The 21,453-nt window shown below is 45.8% G+C and overlaps 1 long non-coding RNA gene across 1 annotated transcript in view; it reads right to left on the bottom strand.

Annotated features, from left to right (window-relative positions):
* Positions 1-20,744, bottom strand: part of LOC141073719 (uncharacterized) — a 47,979-nt gene extending 27,235 nt beyond the window's left edge. The window contains exon 1 of the long non-coding RNA XR_012227052.1: positions 20,656-20,744. This is a non-coding gene — a long non-coding RNA (uncharacterized lncRNA). The remainder of the gene's footprint in view (positions 1-20,655) is intronic.
* Between the last annotated feature and the right edge of the window lie 709 nt (positions 20,745-21,453).

The raw sequence follows: 21,453 nt of genomic DNA, 5'->3' as shown, positions 1-21,453 counted from the left end.
TCAGAATGTAGGACCCCAATGTGGAGTTTCACCTCTGCCACAAATTCCGTAATCTCCCCTTGAGGGAGGGGAACCGCATTAATGGTAACCACCTGTATGGGGTGAGGAAGTCTTTCGATCTTAAACCCGGCGGTGTGTGCAAACTCCCCATCTATGTGATTGGTAGCGGAACCGCTATCCACAAACACTGATATTGGTAGCTCTCTGCCCGCGATAATAACCTTGGCAGGGAGCATACATTGAGATACTATCATGGAGGATATGCATACGCTCAGTTGGGCCTCCTCCATACCCTCTGAGCTTAACAGTTTTCCGCCGGTGTGACCCTCTTAGGTAGTACAGGGCAAACGTTAACATAATGACCTCCTTTACCACAGTAGAAACATGCTCCGGGCTTCCGGAATCCCGGAACGCGACGCTTAACCTGTGCCACGCCAGCAATCTGCATAGGTTCAGTGGACTCATCTACTTCAACCATACTTGCACCTCTGCTATCCCCCAGAGGTAGCGTCTCCTGTGCCCCCTGACGAAAACGGCGATCAATACGTATCACCAAACTCATGGCCGGCTCCAACGATGCCGGAGTCTCATACATCAGGAGGGCTTGTTTAACCTTCCCTGATACCCCATGAATAAACTGGCTCCGCAGTGCTGGGTCATTCCACTGTGTGTCTACGGCCCAACGGCGAAATTCCGAACAATAGTCCTCTGCCAAGCGCTCCCCCTGACGGAGGGCGCGGATTTTAGATTCCGCTAGAGCCAGTCGGTCAGGATCATCGTAAATGAGCCCGAGGACAGAAAAAACATTATCGACAGAATGAAATGTAGCAGAGTCCGCTGGTAAGGAAAATGCCCATGCTTGGGGGTCACCACTCAGTAATGACAACACAAGCCCTACCCGCTGAGCCTCATTACCTGAGGAGATAGGGCGCATGCGGAAGTATAACTTGCAGGCCTCCCGAAATACGACAAATTTGCTGCGATCCCCTGAAAATCGTTCTGGCAGCGGGATCTTCGGCTCTGCACCGATACCTCCAGCTGCCATTTGCACCTTTGCTACTACCAGTCCCTGCTGCTGAACAGCCCCTTTCAACTCGGAGACCTGTAAGGACAGCATCGCCAACTGGCGGGTTATGGAATCTAATGGATCCATGGACTCCTGAAAAAATGTGGGCCGATTATAATGTCACGCGGGGCTTAGTTCAACTAAGGCTGAAATACCCGGGGCCCCGGTGATGTCCCTTTAACTAGGGAAAACCCTGTCTGACCCTCAAACCAGGGTTTTTGCTGATGGTGCAAATGCCTGAGACTCCAACCTTTCCTTATCTCCTGCTCGGCCCTGCACTTAACCCTCCACCCTCCACCCAGTGATGAGACACACCACCAAAGCCCCCACACAAATTATGACAGACAGAGAGAACTTAAACTGCACTGCGCCGCACGCACACAGGAATATACAGTAATGTGAACAGGGCACAACTAAACACAAATATGGGAAGGAGAAAGGATAACACAGGATCATACGCCTCCAGATACGAATCTCTCTCTCTTCAACACCTCCACTCCAGACCGGAACCACTTGGTATGAAACACAAGCTATAATCGGCGACGCCCATAGGCCAGCATGACTATTTAAAGACCGTGGGTGTGACTAAACATCCAACCTGGTCTCCAGCAAGATTAACCCCCGAGAGCCTGAAGATCAAGCCGGCGCCACTGAGGCTATAGTGGACGGAGGTGGAACTACCTCTGCCTGCCGGACGCTGTGGTGTGAATAGCGTCCGACATGACAGTTACTACATATTCTTACTGCGGCTAGTTGTCTGATTGCACTTACCTTAATTGGAAGCAAGCCTCTGTTCCCATACATCAGCATTTGTTACATATGGGCCCCATGGAATTACTATTGGGCTCAGAGAAATGTTTAGGCCATCTTTAGTCCAATTGACCCATCCTCTTCTCTGATGTTATACTCTCCCCATCCTTCCCTTCCTTTTTGTGTCTTTCTGTCTTCTTGTCCGTATATTTGAGGATTTTCTCATGATAATCCCCCACTCTTTTTTTTGTGTTTTTCTTTGTATGCTTTTTGTTGTAACTTTCTAATTAAGGTACAATTGAGAATTTTTAGTATCGGGATTCGCTCGAGAATATGGGTATGATTGACCCATTTTATATTCATTATATAAGTGTCTTATTGTACTAGGGAGTTTCTTCTTCTATTGCGTCCCACACTGCCTTGTCAGTGTAACCTTTTTATTTCATAAGCTTTTGATTGTTATTGTGTGTCCGGACTTATTTCCATTTGTTAAAAAATTGTAAAATTCTACAGTTATAAAAAAAGCAATTAAAAAGATGGACAGGGGTCTGTTGAAGACCTCTGTACCTGTCATTATGGAAACCCACACTCTGGCTGGGTTTTAAAGGAGACTGTTATTTTTACTATATGCAGCAATAGGTCTGAGCCACACGGCCATATAACTAATGCGATAATGCATAGCACTGCATGGACTGGCCAGCGCCTCTCCTGACCTGAGCAAGACAGTATGATGTATTTCTATGCAGCTGTCAAGCTCAGGTCAGGAGAGCCGACAGCCATTATGATTTTTACGATGCGATTCTGGCACGAGAAATACGGCAGTCTGTCTCTGCCTATACTGTGGTGTATTACTGTGGAAAGGACAAGCGATCAGACGAATGCAGGTTAAAGTCCCCTAAGGTGACTAATAAGCACAGTGAAAAGTAAAATAAATAAATGAAAAATAAAGACAGTAAACATAAAAGTTTGAATAACCCTTCCCCCCAGGGCCGGTTTTAGGCAAAGTGGGGCCCTAGGCAAAGTTTAAAATGGGGCCCCAAATGCTAACATATTGCACATCACACAGAAGCATTTCGATTGTATTTACATGCACTGAGTTCGGGCCGCTAAATGATCGTCAAAATTGAAGTTGTTCAATGCTTGTTTCCCGGCCTCTTTCCACCATCTGAGAAAGAATGATGGGAACAGAACGATCACTAAGGGTGTGTGCACACGTTGCGGTTTTTGCTGCGGTTACGCCGCAGTTTCCATGCAGTTTACAGTACAATGTAAACCTATGGAAAACCAAATCCGCCGTGCACATGCTGCGGAAAATTCCGCGCCGATTTGCTGCGGTTTATTTTCCGCAGCATGTTACGTCTTTTTTGCGGGACCGCAGCTGCAGTGTATGTTCCGGGACATACAAATCAATCTCTCTCTCTCTCATTCACACTGCCAAACCGCACTAGAACCTGCATCAAATCCGCTGTACACATGCTAGGAATCCGCAGAAAAAATGCATGTGTTTTACCCTGCAGTTTCTGCCAAGAGATATGGATTCTCTGCAGAAAAAGCCGCAGACTAATCCACAACGTGTGCACACACCCTAAGGGTGGTTTCACATTAGCGTTTCAGGCCGCAGCATTGGCCTGCACACGGCCGCCGCTAAGCCCCGCCACCTGCCGCGCCTCCTCCGGTAGCTCCGCCTACGGGCGCATGACGCTGCATGCGTCCTGCGTCCCCTATCTTTAGCACTGGGGACGCAGGCCGTGCGCAGATATGCGTTTGGCGGCGCATGCGTCCTTTTGATGGTGCGCCGACCATCGCCAAACGCAACCTGTTGCAATTTGGTGCGCTCGGCGCACCGTCAAAAGGACGCATGCACCGCCAAACACATACCTGCGCACAGCCTGCGTCCCCAGTGCTAAAGATAGGGGATGCAGGACGCATGCAGCGTCATGCGCACATAGGCGGAGCTACCAGAGGAGGCGCGGCAGGTGGCGGGGCTTAGCGGCGGCCGTGTGCGTCCCCAGTGCTAAAGCGTTATGCGCCCGTAGGCGGAGCTACCGAAGGAGGTGCGGCAGAGAGCGGGGGGCTTAGCGGCCTGCAACGTTAATGTGAAACCACCCTAACAGATCACCATACAGTATCATGTTATCAGCAGGACATCTACAGTTTACACCCCATAGTCCTCCATATAATATAATCTGCCCCAAAGTCCTCCATATAGTATAATACACTCCTTATAGCTCTCCATATATTAAAATACACTGCTCAGTCCTCCATATAGTATACTACACTCCTCATAGCCCTCCATATATTAAAATACACTGCTCAGTCCTCCGTATAATACACTCCATATAGTATAATGCACCGCCATAGTCACCCATGTAGTACAAATCACTTCCCATAGCATAATGCACCCCATAGTTCTTCATATAATGTATTCCCCATAGTCCTCGATACAGCATAATGCAGCCCACATATAGTATAATGCAGCCACCCCACAGAGTATAATGCAGCCCCGCCATACAATATAATGTAACCCCCATAGAATATAATGCAGCCACTCCACAGAATATAATGTAACTCCCCATAGTATATAATGCAGTCCCACCCCCATATAGTATAATGCAGCCCCTCCATAGAATATATGGCAACCCCCTCATGGGATATAATGAAGCCCCTTATATAGTATAATGTAGCCCCTCCATAGAATACAATGTAGCCCTCCTCATATAATAACTATAATACAGCGTCCCCCATAGAATATAATACAGCCCACCTCCCCATAGAATATAATGTAGCCCTTCATATTATTTAACACAGCCTCCCCCTATAGAATATAGTGTAAAATGTACCCTACATGGTATATAACACACCGCATAGTATACAGCCCAGCCCACCATGGTATACAGCCCACCATGGTATACAGGCTGTATACCATGGTGGGCTGTATAATACAGCCCAGCATTGTATAATATAGCCCGCCCAGCATGGTATAATACAGCCCAGCATGGTATAATACAGCCCAGCATGGTATAATACAGCCCAGCATGGTATATAGCACCCCAGAATGGAATAATACAGCCCAGCATGGTATATATCCCCCCAGCATGGTATAATACAGCCCAGCATGATATATAGCACCCCAGAATGGAATAATACAGCCCAGTATGGTATAATACAGCCCAGCATGGTACTGTATATAGCCCCCCCCAGAATGGTGTAATACAGGCCAGCATGGTATAATACAGCCCAGCATGGTATATAGCACCCCAGAATGGAATAATACAGCCCAGTATGGTATAATACAGCCCAGCATGGTATATATCCCCCCAGCATGGTATAATACAGCCCAGCATGATATATAGCACCCCAGAATGGAATAATGCAGCCCAGTATGGTATAATACAGCCCAGCATGGTACTGTATATAGCCCCCCCCAGAATGGTGTAATACAGGCCAGCATGGTATATAGCCCCCCCCAGAATGGTATAATACAGCCCAGCGTGGTATATAGCCCCCCCAGAATGGTATAATACAGCCCAGCATGGTATATAGCCCCCCAGAATGGTATAATACAGCCCAGCATGGTATATAGCCCCCCCCCAGAATGGTATAATACAGCCCAGCATGGTATATAGCACCCCAGAATGGAATAATACAGCCCAGTATGGTATAATACAGCCCTGCATGGTATAAAGCCCCCCCAAAATGGTATAATACAGCCCAGCATGGTATATAGCCCCCCCAGAATGGTATTATACAGCCCAGCATGGTATAATACAGCCCAGCAAGGTATATAGCCCCCCAAAATGGTATAATACAGCCCAGCATGGTATATAGCCCCTCAGCACGGTATGATACAGCCCAGCACGGTATAATACAGCCCGGCATGGCATATAGCCCCCCAGCATGGTATGATACAGCCCAGCACGGTATATAGCACCCCCCAGAATGGTGTAATACAGGCCAGCATGATATATAGCCCCCCAGCACGGTATGATACAGCCCAGCACGGTATAATACAGCCCAGCATGGCATATAGCCCCCCAGCATGGTATGATACAGCCCAGCACGGTATATAGCACCCCCCAGAATGGTGTAATACAGGCCAGCATGGTATATTCCCCCCACAGAATGGTATAATACAGCCCAGCATGGTATATAGCCCCCCCAAAATGGTATAATACAGCCCAGGACAGTATAATACCGCCCAGCATGGTATAATACAGCCCTGCATGGTATATAGCCCCCCCAGAATGGTATAATACAGCCCTGCATGGTATATAGCCCCCCAGAATGGTATAATACAGCCCAGCATGGTATAATATAGCCCAGCATTGTATATAGCCCCCCCAGCCTGGTATAATACAGCCCAGTATGGTATATAGCCCCCCCCAGCATGGTATAATACAGCCGAGCATGGTATGATACAGCCGAGCATGGTATATAGTCCCCCCAGAATGGTGTAATACAGCCCAGCATGGTATATAGCCCCCCCCAGCATGGTATAATACAGCCCAGCATGGTATATAGCCCCCCAGCATGGTATGATACAGCCGAGCATGGTATATATAGTCCCCCCAGCATGGTATAATACAGCCCAGCATGGTATATAGCCCCCCAGCATGGTATGATACAGCCGAGCATGGTATATGGCCCTCCCAGCATGGTATATAGCCCCCCAGCATGGTATATAGCGCCCCCCCAGCATGGTATATAGTCCCCCCAAAGTGGCCCCACAGTCTAGTACTCGCACTGATTTAAAAAAAAAAAAAAAAAAACCAACACTCCTCACCTTCTCCTCATGCTCGCGCTGCTGGGTGCTCCTGTCTCCTCCTGCACACAGTGAGAGCGCGATGACGTCATTGCGCCCCCGCTGTGTCAGAGGCAGAGCGGGGAATGATGGGAGAGGGAGCGTCAGCTGACGCTCTCTCCCCCATCACTGCCTCCTTCAGTGCGGCGGCGGGAGTCAGCGCTGGGGGCAGGCGGGCCCTCCTGCCTCACAGGGGCCCCATAGTGGCTGTGTGATGTGCCGCTGGCTGGGGGCCCCTGGAGGAGCGGGGGCCCTAGGCAGCTGCCTGGTCTGCCTGCCCATAACGCCGGCCCTGCTTCCCCCTCTCTTAAAAATAAAGCTGAAAAATTCACATACGTGGTATCACCAAGTCCATAAAAGTCTGAGCTATTGAAATATTAAAATTATTAACCATATTAGTAAAAGAGCAAAAAGAAAAAATTTCAAAACATCAAAATTGCATTGGTCGCCGCAAAACCGCAAGAAATGCTGTAAGAATTTCACAATCTCACAGCTGGGATGACTGAGAAACTGCTGGGAGCTGACAGATTTAAAATCCTTATAGGGCACTAACTAAAGATGACCTTTTTGCAAAATTTTTGTTAAAATTTGTAATATTTAAATTCACTTTTATTTTAATTATTTATTTTTATTACATTTCTCGGAGTACTCCTGTAACTAGTAGAAATTTCTAAAAAGTTTGACATCGTTAAAAAAAATAGTATGCACAACATTAAGAGGTTACCTCATAATTCCCTAATCGGGTGTTTCAACTTTTTTTAAACCATAAAATCCACTTTAAAGGCTAATGCACAGTATCATGGATCCCAAAAAAAAGGTAATGTACCTCACTAGAGAAATATATACCCTGTAGTATGCAAAATTGCAGAGGACATATCTTGTAAGGGTACTACGATCCCACAATCAGTATTTTCGCTGCCTGCAAAATGATGCGCTGTACAGTACAAGCACAGTGCATGGAATTAACAGAAATCTCCTGCCCACTGTGCTTCTTATTTATGTTGCGTAAACTGACCTGCGGTGTGGGTTTTCAAGTCACAACATGTCAGTTTCTCTTGCGGGAATTGTGTGGAATTTTCCCATTAACTCGTATTAGATACGGAAAATCCATAGTAAAAAAAAAAGCACATACATTGTGTTTTTAGCCTGGTTTAACCAAATAAATAAATAATTTTAAAAAATGATGTGGGATCCCCCCTATGTTTGATAACCAGCTAAGGTATAGCAGACAGCTTGGGGCTTGTACACCAAAAAAAGAGCATGAAACGCACCTTCAAAAATCATACATTGATCTAATGCTGCTAAAAATATATATATATATATAACTTGACATAGGGGTATTCAAGATTCTTCGTAGCTCCTATACTTATACCCGCAATCCCGGCCTACCCTTACTCCGCTTCCCAGATCCCTAGCTGTACTCCCTCTCATTACTACCCTTATAGATAAATAAAGACCAATGCACAGGTTGTTGGATAAACATTTTACAGTAAATCACAACCCAGAGGGGCAAAGCCCCGAAACCAAAAATCCAAGATGTTAATAATCCCACATGGCCCCAGGTCGAGTCTTACCTCCAGCCGTAAAGCACCAGCTCAGAGGCACCAAAACAACCCACCTGGCCAGAACCATTTCCCTATCCAAGTCCCCTTTTCCCTTCCTCGGTATACCTAAAATGCTCGTCCACTTGAGCCCATGCTGGAGGGAGTCAAGGACCTCATTCCGATCCCCCCCAGAGCGTCCAGCCTCACCAACTTCGAGGACCACCCCCCGCACCACCAACACAAATGTTTTGACTCCCCCCTCAAACATTTGTGTCCCTCCACACCTGCAAGCCTTTTTCAATACCTTCTTGCACCGCTAGACACCACATATCCAACCCCACAGCATTGAGATGAATTCCATATTTTCTCCAGAACTCCCCCTGTCCTGCTTCCAAATCCAAATGACAAGCTACTATCGCCCCGTTTCGTGCCATAAAACGAGCAACCGCCCTATTTAACTTGATTCTGGCCCTGTTAATGCCCTGAACAGAACGAGCCCCATGTCAGACTTTCCTCGGGATAATATCAGATCAGATTATCAATAATCTAGGGAACATAGACCACAGGCGCAGCATGTCAAATTTAAAGTCGTTAATCAATTCGCTGCAAGGCCGCTTCCCTAGATCGTTACCCTATAAGTGTACTATCAGTAAATCTGGGGCACGATCGAGTCTTACGAATCTGTGAAATTCCGGAAGATGCTGCTTCCAGACCATGCCCCGCTTTCCGATCCCTCTCACGACTGCTACATCACGTGGCACACTCAGCTGTCTCCCGTCTGGACTAACTGCCGCTCTCAATGCCGCCCAAAAGATGAACGAGTGCCCCATGATCCAACAGAGGAAATGTCCGAACTCTGAAAAGAAACAAAATATACCAACCATGTCAAGGACAGACCATCGAATGCAAAATACCATACTTAAACCAAAGTGGGGCGAACATACGAACGAAACCTCTCTGATTCCCAACGCCCAATCCTCTTAACCACCTCATCGCCCAGACCTCTTTTTGCCGCCTCCATGGCCGCTCCAATCCGAAAAGAATGGCCACTATAGTTTTTGGCCAGAATGCCCCCTTTTTCTAAACAAGACCGAAAAACTGTCACGAACTGATAGCGCGACAAAAACAAACCATCCTCGTGGAGCGTCCGGTATCCCAACGTCCCCCCAAAATTTTTTTAAACATGTAACTGGACACATGGGAAAACCCCTGACCTCGAAAAGAACAATCTTACTACCTTTACCTATTCTATCCGTTTTTGACATCCGGATGAATATAACTAACCTATCCCCATAAACGTCCAAATCCTGCCTCAAAAGGCCGTCTTTCTTTTCCTTGGATGGACTAGCTAATTCCCCAATCCGAAAGGCCCCGAAAAAGCCAAAGAAAATTATAATCTGAAAAGAGCCCTTTCCCACTGAGAAAAACAAACTGACCCAAACTGGTCATTCAATATTAGCAATATTTCATACGATACTGGCCGTCTCCCATCCAAAACCTTCCAACCTTTTTTCCAGCCTTTTACCGCCTGCAGTACCAAAAAGTTTTTGGTTAGATCCCGCAAACCTTTAAATTTAAAGCCGAACGCCAAATCAAGCATAAAATTATTAATTTTTGAAACAGACTAACCCAACTCCCAACTGTGACCCACCAGCATCAACAGCTTACTTTCCTCATCCAACTCATCATTCAAGGAAGCCTTCCATTCTTCCCAAACGCTCCAAGATTTCCTATAATGGGCTCAGGTACCCACCGAAAACAATCTGGATAGTAATTCCCTTACCGCGTCAACGGGAAGTTCCATAATTCCACGGGACAACTCAACCCTCCTGATGCCGCCTGAGGTGCCAGTTCCCGAAAATGATCCCACTGTGAAGTAAAAGAGCTTCAAGAATAGGGAACTTGACTCCAGAAACAACCTCCGAAACAATCCACAAATTATTACTCAATCCTAACCAAACCAAATGTTGCAGCATCCTCACAACAGTACCATCCGAAGAAGATAAGGAGTTCAGGGCCCTCACCGTTCCCAACGATTCACACTTGAAACAAATTTTTCTGTTCCGAATTCTCGACCCCCATAACGATAATGCGACAACTATGGGGAATATCTCTCGAACCGCCTGACTAGACGACAAACCCACACCCTTCCACGTTTGAGGCCAAGCCTCAACCAGCCATTCTCCCTGAAAAAATAAACAAAAACCACTGCCATCTGATAGACCCACCAAAAGACCCAGCTCCTCAGCTAGTAAGACTGGTGCCATCCACATAGACCTGCCATTGTAAGAATCAGGGAAAAGCATACAAACTTTCAATCGTTACGAACTTCCATTCTCAGTCTGATATAATGGTTCGGGGACCGAACTCCAACCGTCGCCAAAGACAACCTGCGACAGAATGCCCTCCCCATGAGCATGATACGGCAAGCGAAATTCAACTTGCCCAGCAGAGACTGCACTTCACGTAAAGTCGCTTTCTTCAAATCACTAACCCGATGAACTTCCGCCCGCATGTCCACCACCTTATTCACGGGTAACCTGCATTCCATTTTTAGAGAATCAATTTCAATGCCCAAGAAACTCAGAGAGGTAACCGGGCCCACAGTCTTGTCTTGCGCTAACGGAACTCCAAAACGTTTAGCTAAACTCTCCATGGTATGCAACAACAAACAATTAGTGCTCTGCGCTGGACCGATGAACAAAAAATCATCGAGATAATGAATACATGACTTCAGACCAGACACTTCCTTCACCGTCCATTCCAAAAACATACTGAATGCCTCAAAATAAGAACATGACAATGAACAACCCATGGGCAAACAACAGGGGCCTGACATCCTACCCAACGAAACTTCCTTAGTTAACTTTTCAGACACCACCTCAGGAAACTGCAGGACCGATTTCAAATTTTTGGTAGAAAGTCTAACCTCAACATCAACACAAGGAATCCTAAAACCATCCCTAAAGCCCTCCCTTAATAACAATGCTGCCGACATATCGGGATACTCATTTAGGAAGTACTCCATCTCTCCCAGATGAACCGGAGTCACTCCTTTTTTCAGCACCATCTGCCCCTCGTTTTTTTCCAGCTTTGAAACATTTCGATGCCCCTTGACTGCCCCCACAGGGGGAACACTCTGTCACAACTGCAGCCGCAGACGCGGCCCAGCAGGCGCCTCCACGCTGACGGCGCGGGGTGGGTGTTCCCAGGGGACGCAATATGGACCCTCTGTACCACAGAGGGGGACCCGGGCCTACCCGAACTAGGGAAGGGCAGCGACCGGGATACTGTAGCAGCTGAGCATGTGGACAAGGACACGTAGGACGTGATGACACTGTACAACGTCAGGTATAAATAAAGTAAGGTTTACTTAAAGTAAAGTCACATTACATAGGCAAAACAGGACTAAACCAGGCTCCCGATTCCACACCTCCCAGAAGGGTACCACCCAGTGGACCCCAAGGCACCATTGGATCACCGAGGCACACATAAGTGGGACATCGGGACACAGGCAGGACGTCAGGACACACGAGGTCATCTGGACATCAGGACACACGAGGTCCTCAGGACACACAAGGTCATCAGGACATCAGGACACACGAGGACATCAGGGTCACCGGCAGAGATCAGACGGGAGTCGTTTGGTTCCGGACATCCAACACGACCTACAGGCACCACTGCAGTCATCCAGCTCCAGGTTCCAGGCAGCGGTCATCAGGTTCCAGACTGCGGTCGTCAGGCTCCGGGCATCGGACCTAGGAAGGAACTCAAGCGTGATGGTACTAACACCGCAGGATTGCTGGGCCTGCATGGAGCTAGCACCGCATGGTAGTCAGAGCACAGCATAGTAGATGCTCAGCAGGAACACCGGTTACAAGAGCCTCAGAGTCACTGGATGCGGGGCTCCAAACACAGAGGGATTCCAGGAAAATAACACAGCAGACAGTTCAGACATGGTCAGGTACAGCATAGGTACAGGATCAAGGATTCAAGCCTGGATACACCGCCTCTAGGCCAGGGCGAATTTAGACAGGGTCAGGTACAGGACAGGTACAGGATCAGGGATTCCGGCCCGGATATACCGCCTCCAGGGCAGGGCGAGGGAACAGGACAAAGCAGGAATGAAGGCAGGGAATTTGGTACCATAACTGAGACAGACAAGGTCCACAGACACGAGACACACATAGCAAAGTCCAGGAGCTTTGTGAGTTGTGAGTAGCTCTGGCCCCGCCCATAGGGCAGGGTAAGTTTATAATGGAGCTGCCTCTCAGCAATTGGCTGGGGGCAGCATTTCAAGCACACACACTAACCCTGATAAAAGCAGGGGAGGTGTGGCTGCGCACGCCCTAAGCACACACAGAAACCATTGCAGCACAGTCAGTGCAGGAACTGCAGCCTAGAGCACCTGGCACCGTCTACAAGCCTAGACACACGTGGAAAGTCATGCACCAGCTGCAAATGACCTCGCGACCCGCGGACAGCTTCCACAGCGGCAACCAGGGAAAGCACATGCGGATGGTCAAGCAGCAGAGCAAAGACCTAACAACACGTGCAGCTGCGCAGCAGGGCAGGGAACTGAGCAGGCTCCATACAGGTAACAGCCAGCAGTATCCCAGCTCAATTAGGGGGAAAGGATCAAGGGGTAAAGCAAACACATGCATTGTCAGGCCGACAAGCAGATACAGACGGAATGGTGTGACACACTCGTGTTTAAATTTAAATTTTGCTCCGAATCTGCAGGAGCCATCATTAAAGGAAAAACACAGTCCTTTTTGTATTGCCACCAAGTGTCCTGACTGTCTTGAACCCCCGGTGCCCCCCTTGAAACCACTGAGAACTCTGGCTCACTCTAGGCAGTGCCATCACCCTCATCCATAAAGCTATGTCTTTATGCTCCCAACAGATGCTAGGCCTAACCGCTTTTCTTTGATGGAACTGTTCATCATACCGCAACCAACCTTGCCCACCTTAAACCCTATACGCTTCACCAATTGCATCCATATAACAAAAAAGGCCTGAACAATTGTCCGGGGCCTTCTCACCTATTATACTAGCTAGTATAGCGAACGCATGCAACCAATTGGAAAAAGTTCTGGGAATTAGACGAAACCTCCTCCTATCCTCATCCTCTCTCTTACTGTCTTCCCTTCTCACCCTATCCAGGTTAAAGCGCTCTAAAGGAAGTAGGGAGAATATCTCAACGTATTCCCCCTTCCATATCTTTTCCCTAACCTCCTGCTTCAAAAGCGTGCCCAGGGGGCCTACGAAACAAACGTAAACTTCACCTTTTGCCGCGTCGCCAACCCGGACAGCTTCGTCTTTTTCTTTTTCAGCTACCTCTAAAGATGTGGCTCCTGAACCTTGCTCCCCTATCTCCTCGCCAACCGCCGCCGCGTTGCTAGCCGAGCCGGAAGCGCTTACCTCTGAAAGTGAGCCTGGTAAAATTGACCACATAACCTGTCCCTGACTTCCTGACTCCCTATCACCACCCAACCAAGCTGACGCAGGCGACACCCCACCCCGAAAGTTCCCCGAATCCCATAAACGAACTAGCTCTCCTAAGTCGTGTAACAGAGACACTGTACCCCCACTAGCTTCCCCAACAAACCCGACGCTACCCCTGCTATCAAGAAAAGACAAAGAAGGGTTAACATTTTGATCATTATGTGCCTCACTTAGCTGCCTGGGTGCTGAGGTCCCAGCAGCCGAAGATCTGGGGTCCAGACGAGACCACACCCATCCCTGGGCCGATCGAGGGCTCGTTCCGGAGGCCTCGTTTTCCATGACCAGCATCCTTCTGGATGGGGTTGAGGGGGCCCCGCCACCCCTTGAAGCAGACCCTGGACTGAAGCCTGCAACCATCCTGTGCCGTGGGAACTCGCGGCATCCCTCCGCATTTGGAGAGCGAACTCAATCTCCATAATGACAGGTACCTCAGATTCCTATTGCTACTAATGGGAACCCAAAATGGTTGTCCCTCTAAAATGGCTTCCCCTATTTATATTAGCAGCCCGTGACCCTCCCCCCATACCATGTGACCCTCCCCTGTCTTAGCCCAGCCCTGCCAAGCCAGCACAGTAAATTAACCCCTTACTCTACCTTCACATCACCAACAACCTCCGAATCTACTTTCCCTCTCAACCCTGTCATGACGGCCTCCCTCTTATGGCCTATGGCCTAGAACGGCCTCACTGAATATGAGGTTCTTAGGTTAACATTATGATCAGACTTGAAGCCCACTGTCACTTCACGGCGAACCTCTTAGTGGGTCCCTATCACCCTAACGGAGCAGAGACATGCGCCATCCACTGCTACAGTGGCAATGCACCGGGAGGGCGGACAGCTTGGTGCCCCACAGCGCCCATGCTGCAAGGAAGAGTCCCCATGACTCCAGTCTGCGCCGACCCACCATCACAAAACCACAGCAACAATTGCTGCCACACAGCACCACATCAAATGAAAGGAGCATTGAAAATCACCTTTATCAATCTCTCCAATGAGAGCAAAAATAGGCTGGACCCTTTGCTTTGCAGTTTCCTGCTAATTTAAAATCACCTGTGCCAAATGGGAGGAGTTCTTGTCCAAGAAAGGGGAAAGAACATGCTATACACCAAAAAAAAGCATGATTTGAAGCTATGAGTTGCTGAGCACACTGATTGGTAAAACCCTGTGACATCAGCTCTGCAGACAATAGCAGACACCAGCGAGAGTGGGGAAAGACTCAGCTCAGGGAAATCACAAGTTTGTTTGTATAACAAAATTTGACTGGGAACTCTCTTCACCTCACTGATGTCACCACGAGCGTGAGAAAGTACTCTCACTCGCTGTGCCGTCAGAAAAGTCCTAAGAGTTCACTGCCAATTAACTCAGTTCAACTTACTGATGTCAACGCTAGCGCAGTTAGAACTCATGTCAATGAGGTAAAAGGAGTTCATCTAGATGGAGCAGAGCTAGAGGCATCACAGGACAAATGGATTATCTTCTCATCAGGCAGGTGAGGAATATGGTTGTTTATTATTTTAATTCTGTTACATGAGACATTGGTTTCAGTGGATTGGGCGTTGATGTGAGTATACGTGTTTTTGGTTGTTTTGGCTGTCTGCTTTCCCTCTGCTGGTTAATAAAATGTTGGGGGATCCATGCCATTTTTTTCAGAAAATAATTTATTTTGTAAAAATAAATACATGTACAGTAAGCTACACAAGCAATGTACTAATAATATATGTCACTGACATCTTTATATCTATCTATTCCATGTACAGTGCCTTGCGAATGTTTTAGGCCCCCTGGAACTTTTCAACCTTTTCCCACATATCATGCTTCAAACATAAAGATACCAAATGTAAATTTTTGGTGAAGAATCAACAACAAGTGGGACACAGTTGTGAAGTTGATCGAAATTTATTGGCTATTTTAAATTTTTTTAGAAATTCTAAAACTGAAAAGTGGGGCGTGCAATATTATTCGGCCTCTTTAACTTAATACTTCGTTGCGTCACCTTTTGCTGCGATTACAGCTGCAAGTCGCTTGGGGTATGTCTCTAAAATTTTTGTACATCGAGAGACTGAAATTCTTGCCTATTCTTCCTTGGCAACCAGCTCGCGCTCAGTGAGGTTTGATGGAGATCATTTGTGAACAGCAGTTTTCAGCAATTTCCACAGATTCTCGATTGGATTCAGGTCTGGACTTTGACTTGGCCATTCTAACACCTGATACGTTTATTTGTGAACCATTGCATTGTAGATTTTGCGTTATGTTTGGGATCATTGTCTTGTTGGAAGACAAATCTCCGTCCCAGTCTCAGGTCTTTTGCAGACTCCAACAGGTTTTCTACAAGAATGGTCCTGTATTTGGCTCCATCCATCTTCCCATCAATTTTAACCGTCTTCCCTGTCCCTGCTGAAGAAAAGCAGGCTCAAACCATGATGCTGCCACCACCATGTTTGACAGCGGAGATGGTGTGTTCAGGGTGATGAGCTGTGTTGCCTTCACGCCAAACATATCATTTGGCATTGTTGCCAAAAAGTTCGATTTTGGTTTCATGTGACCAGAGCACCTTCTTCCACATGTTTGGTGTGTATCCCAGGTGGCTTGTTGCAAACTTTAAACAACACTTTTTATGGATGTCTTTGAGAAATGGCTTTCTTCTTGCCACTCTTCCATAAAGGCCAGATTTGTGCAGTGTACGACTGATTGTTGTCCTATGGACAGACTGTCCCACCTCAGCTGTAGATCTCTGCAGTTCATCCAGAGTGATCATGGGCCTCTTGGCTGCATCTCTGATCAGTCTTCTCCTTGTTTGAGATGAAAGTTTAGCGGGACGGCCGGGTCTTGGTAGATTTGCAGTAGTATGATACTCCTTCCATTTCAAAATGATCGCTTGCACAGTGCCCCTTGGGATGTTTAAAAATTTGGAAATCATTTTGCATTCAAATCCAGCTTTAAACTTCTCCACAACAATATCACGGACATGCCTGTTGTGTTCCTTGGTCTTCATGATGCTCTCTGTGCATCAAACAGAACCCTGAGACTATCACAGAGCAGGTGCATTTATACGGAGACTTGATTACACACAGGTGGATTATATTTATCATCATTAGTCATTTAGGACAACTTTGGATCATTCAGAGATCCACAATGAACTTCTGGAGTGAGTTTGCTGCACAGAAAGTAAAGGGGCCGAATAATATTGCACGCCCCACTCTTCAGTTTTTGCAATTCCACGAAATTTTTAAATAACCAATAAATTTCGTTCAACTTCACAATTGTGTTCCACTTGTTGTTGATTCTTCACAAAAAATTAACATTTGGTATCTTTATGTTTGAAGCATGATATGTGGGAAAAGGGTGAAAAGTTCCAGTGGGCCAAATACTTTCGCAAGGCACTGTATATATATTTATTTTATCTATTCTATCTTGTTTGGTCACGCTGTGATTTTACTTCATGCGGCAGATGAATTGCAGTCATTTGAAAGGACATGGATGTGTGAGTCCTAATGCTGTGCAATTTTTTTTTTTTTTGCATTGACTTCTATTGGTGAATGCAATCTGATTTTCACGTACAATCGCAGCATGCTGCAATTTTTTTTCTAGTCCGATCATGATTCATGATCCAATCTGAGCTGGAAAAAAAAAATCACAGATATAATGTATAGTGTGTTTTAACGGGAAGTAATATAATATATAATGTTGCACGGGAGACCTGCCCAGTTACATATTGTAGAGACAAGCATAGTTAAAGTTGGGACTAGCCCATAGTGGAAGGGATAAGCCCAAGTATAAAGGAACTGCTTCCTGTAAGATAAGGAAGCACAGTTACCAAGGTTAAATACAAGTGCAGTGGGCTTCTGGTGTCAGCAAGAATCTATAGATTGGGGTACCGGGAAGCCTTAATGGAATCACTTGCAGACATTCCTGCAACAACCGGATCTCAAGCCTTGATGCAGATACTACAAAGAGTGCCTCATCCTTTGGCATACAGAGAAAGATGGATGTGAAACCACAAAAAGGGAAGGTGGCGGATCCAGGGTGTACTAAAAAACTGTAAGTGATCTCACGACACCTCTGCTGCATGAGAGCTTTCTCACGCAGCGGTTTGTTTTCTTACACAAGACAAAGGGCTTCAGGGATTAGGTGTAAGGTGAGTATATACTGTGTTTTTTAATTTTTATTTCAATATATGTTTCTTTATTTTAACTTTTTTTCTTTACTTTGAGTACAGGTGTCAGTTGATGACTATGCCCATCAGCCGCTGCCAGCTCCCGTTGTTATCAGCGAGAGCAGGCGTAGGCTGATGGGAGCAGTAGTTTCACATCAGCCAACGCCTGTGACCTGCGGTAAGCTTTTTACCGTGGGTAACAGTCACAAATGCGGGTCATGCTGACATCTGACAGCATGACCCCGCATTACTTTGACCGATGGTAGTGATCTTACCGGTGGTAATATTACCACCGATCAGAGATGCCATGTGCACACAGCCTTAGTGGGAATTTGATCATTTACCAAATGTTGGTTGCTCTGTCCTCACTGAATGAGACAGATGTCATTGCAGCTTATACAGGCAGCTAAACCACTATACCGGGGGTGCAATAAGGAGACTGTAGGTTGAATCTGTGCTTTATTGAACGTGATGGTATATTGGCGCGGTGAAACAGCGATGCTGTCACAAGGGGAGAAGAGAAATGAGATGCTTCCTGAATGCAGGCAGAAGGAAAATGGTGGACTGGAGGGAAATTGGGGGCTGAACTAACCATAATCCTTTACAAAGGTCTACCAGGGTGCATTGCAACCTTACAAGAATGCACTGCAAAAGGAGGGAAATAGCAAAGTTAAAGTAAACACACAATAACACTGTGGTTATGACTCTGGTTACTAGATTGAGCCAGAAACACTGAAAACATTAAAGGAGTTGTCCGGGCTTTTCACATAATCTCAGTACATATCTGGGCTGCAGAATTATGACAATAAGTAATTTACTTTCTGTCACTAGTTTGCACGGTTTTCCAGATATTCTGAACAGAACGTCCAGTGGGGGGGTGTTATGGCATTGAAATGAGAACTAGTCGCAACCTCCTACTCTACTCCAAACATGCCCTCTATAGCAACAACCCCACCCTCCATAACTACAGGCCCTCCGCGTCCACATGAAGAAGCCCTCATCACACAGTAACAAATCCTCCCCCTCTAGCAGCCTCACTGCAGAGAGCAGCTGCTCCTCCCCCAGACACACACTGAACAGTGATCTATGGAAAGTGAAACTAAACCAGTGAGGAGGGAAAATCGTCATGGCATGCTTGGAGTAGAGTAGGAGGTTACGACTAGTTCTCATTTCAATGCCATAACACCTTGGACGTTCTGTTCAGAATATCTAGAAAACCGTGCAAACTAGTGACAAAGTAAATTACTTATTGTCATAATTCTGCAGCCCAGATATGTACTGAGATTATGTGAAAAGCCTGGACAACCCCTTTAACAAGCAGATAATCAGGATTCTTAATCAGATGTTGGAGACAGAACATTGGTAGTATTTTGCCGATTTTGAGGAAAATGCTCGGGAATCCGAACACGAATCAAAATGTGCGAGGTTTGTAACGATTTTGAGATTGGCGACTGCTTTCAGACCAAGTTTGCTCATCTCTAATCAGTCCATACCATTATAAACAGAAACGTGCCACATTGGTACAGTAATATATTTTAGAATTATAGAACTTTTGCAAGTCGGAAGTGTCATTAAAAAAAAACAACACACTTTTCAAATCAAGTTCCGGTTTCCGGTAATAATATTTAAAAACAAAATTCTCTTTTTTTCATAACACTGTTTAAAAAAATCCAAAAATCTTTAAATTTTCACTGTGGCCAAAAAGCCTGACACTAGAAATAAACTTCCATCACAGACAGGATTACAATGAAAGGTAACAGCTCTTTATACAATAGATAAGAGTTTGATCACAGTATGAGCACAGTGTGATTCAATTTTCTCGGATGTGGAGAAGATAGAGAAAAAAAGTCTCTATCTTCTCAATTGTGTCAGTCCATGAAAATGGGACTGCACTCAGATGTCCAATGGTTTCCACCCACTCATTGACTTGCATGGGTGAGTGTGATACAAATATTAGATCAAACTCAGGCATGCAGTGATTTTTTTAAATCGGACATGTGAATGGCCCCATAGAGTAACATTGGCCGGAGAGCAATCCGAGGATTTGTTGGATCACACTCGTACTCAAAATACGGTCACCTGCACCTGCCTTTAAGGTGCTGAATGTTGGAGTTAAGAGTCCCGTAAGTAGAATTTGTGCCAATCAGACATTTATGATATTTACTTTCGACATGCCATAAATGTCACAGAAGGTAATACCCCTTTAATTTTTAGCGAGGCCCCTGATTTGGTTCAGTATGACAATGTGGCCCTCAGACTAAAAAATGTTGTGCACCCTTTCTCCATAAGAAAGAGCTTATAAGTGTTGCACTCCTTTCCTAGGAGCCTGTCCACTGCTGATAGAGGTGCAGAGGTGGCTGGTATCCTAGTCAACAGGCAGTAAACTATAAAATTAATAATCATTCCATTCTTGAGAACAGAGAGGGTTTTTAAAAATAAATAACTTGCAAAAGTTGTATGTTTTTAGACGCACTTTGAAATTCTACCCATTTAAGATGATGAGACAAGGCTTTAAGGATTACGGCAGGCTGATTCTCATGTTACCCTGAGATCTTCATGCACAAAAATTGAGCTTGACTTGAGTTGGTATACATGCAGAACATAAACGCATGTTCACATTGTAGGTTTTATATGCACAAGTGTTAACTGAAGTGACAAAAAGCAGGTATTGTACTTGGGATTCTGGATTCATGAAAGCATGATGATCTACATGTGGATGCCAACAAGACCTATTTAATTATTCTTCCTCTTATTTTAAAAGTCACAGAAATTACAAACCTGTGATGCTTTCTTTGTTTTATAATGCAAAGAAATAGATTTTGAGATGACTCACAAATCTGCTCCCCACAGGTGTAGATCTTTTGCCCGAGTCCTTCGTCATGCGTGGTGCTCTGTTTTCAGTAGATACGGTAAGACGATCTGAAAGCGAAGGAGATCCCAAAAGCAGAAGGGAGAATATACCATTTTGTAAGGTGTTAATTGAATATAAACATTTGGGAGGATGTGATGCTTTCATACCGATTTTCTGGTTAATCTTCCATTGTGACTCATATGTTCTAGACGTCAGTAATTCCCCAAAGCTGAAACAGAAGGAGCAACATCGAGTAATAGAGAAAACCAGTATGTTGTTTCTGCAGTGTACAGTGCCGACTCTAAGCCCGTCCTTTACCAAGAGTTGTTCATGCTTCTTTCCTAATAAACCAACCTTCTGAGCTGTTCTACAGATATATCACTGGCATCTATTCATTAGAGATCATTAAATAGTTTAATTTTTTTTTTTCACTGCAATCGCTTTCTCTGTTTAGAACAGAAGCGTTAACAATTTAAGAAAGAATAGAGGTACAGAGAGATACATAAAGTGCATGTATACTAATGCCAGAAGTCTCGCCAACAAAATGGAGGAATTGGAGTTAATGTTGTTGGAACATAATTATGACATGGTGGGCATATCTGAGACGTGGCTGGACGAGAGCCATGACTGGGCGGTTAATTTACAGGGCTATAGTCTGTTCAGAAATGACCGAACAAATAAGCAAGGGGGAGGTGTGTGTTTATATGTAAAATCATCCTTAAAACCCATCCTTCGTGATAATATATATGAATCTAATGAAAATGTAGAGTCCCTGTTGGT

Source organism: Dendrobates tinctorius, unplaced genomic scaffold, assembly GCF_039654945.1.
Source record: "Dendrobates tinctorius isolate UK_male_01 unplaced genomic scaffold, ASM3965494v1 ptg000314l, whole genome shotgun sequence".
Classification (NCBI taxonomy): Eukaryota; Metazoa; Chordata; class Amphibia; order Anura; family Dendrobatidae; genus Dendrobates; species Dendrobates tinctorius.
This window is presented reverse-complemented; position numbering and strand designations above follow the sequence as displayed.